Raw genomic sequence first — 3,599 nt, forward strand, 5'->3', positions numbered from 1 at the left:
CCAGAACAAGTGGAACCAGACAGCTTCTTCCTTATAGTCCATGACACTCAGACATAAATTCTCTTCAACCAGAACTGTAATTCCTCATATGTTCACATTATCATCTGATTTATTCCTACCTAGATATTTCTCCTTATAATATTCTCACTACATTCAAACACATCTCTCTCCCTGATGTCACTGGATTCCTCAAAGTGGAGTTAAGGACACAAAAATTGGGAGTAGCCAGAGTGAAGCAAACACATGTCTCAGCTGCTCTGACTTTCAGAGCAGAGTAACCCGCTGCACCTCTGAGTCCTGATGTGCTGACACAAACCTCAGTTCCTCCCTGTCAGCTTTCCTCCTTTCTGAATCTTCCAGATAACTCCCAGCAGCTGTCTCTGCCTGCCTACACATGGAAACTTTGCCCTACTTACAAAGCAAAATGTTTTCATTGAACCATGGTAGAAAAGACAAATCAGTTTAAATCTAAAATTAGTATATACTTCGTAGTTCTGTATTTTTTAGCTAGTCTGTAAACTCAAAGGTTCTTGGAAATGAAATTTGCTTTGTATGTATTTGTATGTATTTCTCACTGTATGAGAAATCAAATCTCACTATATTATATTAGTGACAGCTGCTATTCCTGGCCTTATTCCAGTCTCAAAATGTTTTCTGTCCTGAACCATATGTTTCATGTACAGTTACTTGAAGAGTTTCACTAGCTAAGCCTGTTGAGATGAATCATCCCTCCTGCAAAGGTGTTGTGGGATATGCAGCAGAATTACAAGAGCATTAACCTGGTTACATAGCATAAATAAAGTCATACATGTCAGTTGTGCATTGCTGTGGCAGAAAAAGTGACTCAAATTGAAATACATCCTAACTGATGTGGAATGAGCTTTGCCAGCCTAGATTTGCTAAGAGGCAGGGAAGATGTATCTTTAAACTATAATACAATTAGGCTGGGTTTGTGCATATTTATTACAGAAACAGTGTCTAACACAGCTCTAGATTTAACTGCTGATGTCCACAAGATTTTGACCTATTGTTTTTTCTCTTCCTGCTCCAATGCCCATTTGGTGTAGATGGTGGAGAATGGAACAGTAAATAAAAACTTTATCTCAATCCCTCACTCGAGATGGCTATCTGGTTTTCCTTAAGATATCTTACTGAGTTTAAATCTTATCTACAAAGGATTTTTGAATGTCTCAGGAGCAGTTTGCAGCACAGAAACTTTTATGCCCACTTGGCCTTTGGCAGTATAAACTTAAGATTCTATTTTTTTCACGTCTACTGTTTATTTTTGCTTTCACCACATCCTATTTACTATGAAACATGTAAACTTTATGCTAGAGCAGAACTCCAGTCTCTCTTCCCAAAGAAACATCAAAATTGGCTGACATGGGCATTATGCTCCATCTCACACCCAGGTCTGTCCCAGGCAATCTGGGATGCTTCCCTTAGCAGAGTTAATGCACCTTTAGCTACAATGGAAGGACATTCCTACATCAACTCCCAGACAGTCTCTGGGTTGGCAGCAAAAGCCCTTTCAGCAAAAGAGGCAGACGTGTATCCTGATCATCTTTTGTGGGCTGTGATTACTGATGTACCTTATCTGACAGGTATCCATCTCCACTTTAAACTGCGAAATGCTGAAGGGGAGATCATAAGTGATCTTCATGCAGAACTTGGGGTTTATGATAGCTCCATTTCCTGATTACTTGGTCTCTCTTCAGCTCTAGGTGCTATTTTCTCTGAATGCCTAAGAGCAAGGTTATGTGGTCACTTCAGTTCACTGAAATCTACAGTGCTCCATAAAAGTGCAGTACTACCACCTTTGCACCCACGGACAACTTTCTTGCAAGAACACTGATTTTTTTTTGTTTCCTTGATACTAGTTTTCAAACAGATAATGTTCTTGGGCCTGATTCAAAAGGCTCTTATGTGCCTAATAGAGGTAGAACACAGAAACCAGCAGGCAAGAGATGATGGGTTACTGGAGAGGAGAAAAAACAAAGCCAAACTTTTCTGGCAGCAGTGCAGACATCTACAAGAATAAAGTAACCACACAACAATGGCCTAGGATACCTTCTTATGCAGCGCAGGGAGTTTAGAACAAAGACTAACCTAGCATTCTAGATTAATGAGGCCAGACATTTACAGTCTGGTCAAGCTGAGGCAAAAGTCCTTTGTAGAGTTCTCCTTCATATGTCATGAGTGCTAAATAACACTCATAAAATACATTTTTTTGAGCATTTTACCTCCCTTGTTACCCAATATATATCACCTTTCCTACATATTTTTGAAACGTCCAGCTTTAATGTTACTTGTTCAAAGTAAAATTTCTTGTGAATTTCAAACACTTAACAATTGAAAACAGTAGGGTTTTGTTTGAAAAAAATGTAGTCACAAAGAAAAGAAAGAACAATAAGATAAATTTCTGACTGAAAAGAACTCTGCCAGATGTTACTATTTTCCAGCCAACTGAGTTCACCTTCAGTGGGCCACATGCATAGATACAAATAAGACCCCACCAATTATCTTTTCTACCATGCTTTTCAGGGATTATTTTGCCCCCCACAAGATGCACAGACACTTTGTGAGCCAGAATCTCTGGTCCAGTCAAGTCAGGTTCTAAGCAAGACTGATGGGTCTGAATGACATTCAAAGTCCTGAAGTGCAGCAGCTCCCCAGGATACAGGCCAATACCCGAATTAAACAACAGACGTTCATCCTAACTGATGTGTGGTTTCCCACAGTCCTGAAGTCCAAATATTTAATCTGTCCTGGAAAAAACCTCCCCCTAAAAATCCATGATAAATAATGGATTCTCCTGCAGCACAACTGGAATAGACCTCTCAGTGCATGACACCAAATCTATTTTTGTAAAAGGACAAATGGAGCCAATTGAGTGACTTCACTGGCTAGTGATTTCTTTGAAATAGCTTACCACATACATGAAAATACATTGCATTGCCTCACTTCAGAAGTTATCTTTGTTTTCTTTTTAATTAAGTTATAGTATTTATCTTGATGATTAAACTTCAGGATGTGTGAATTCAGTGGCATTATGGAAACCATTGTATAGCAACTCTTTTTGTACCTACATATGCCTGTAGCCGTCCAGGAAGGCAGCACTGGAGAAGGTAATTATATATGTGCAATATTTAAAGGTTGACCCACAGGTATTCAAGAACTATAGAAGACTCCTAGTTCAACCTCTCCATCTCCAAAACACATACAGACATAAGCACATTTAGGAGACTGAAGTTATTCAAATTTAAATTAGTGCCATTTAAACAAGAAATCCACAAAACCAACCCCAGTATTAATGCTGATTGCCAGAGTGTGCCAGCATTTCACAACAGCTATAAATGTGTGAGATTCAACATTTTTGCACTCCTCCTCCTGCAAGCACAGCTGAGGAATGTTCAGATGTTCCCATCCACAGCTATATTAGGTACATGCCTCAAGTGCAGAAGCAGCTTTATAAGTTATACTCCAGGCAATGGAAGCTTAGACATATAACTTACTGGACTGATGCATTCTTGTGTCATCTATTCATTTAGTATTGTACAGAACAAACGTGCATCTTTGGTCTGCAGCTGAAATGTAAC

Source organism: Corvus brachyrhynchos, unplaced genomic scaffold (assembly GCF_000691975.1).
Source record: "Corvus brachyrhynchos isolate BGI_N302 unplaced genomic scaffold, ASM69197v1 scaffold595, whole genome shotgun sequence".
Classification (NCBI taxonomy): Eukaryota; Metazoa; Chordata; class Aves; order Passeriformes; family Corvidae; genus Corvus; species Corvus brachyrhynchos.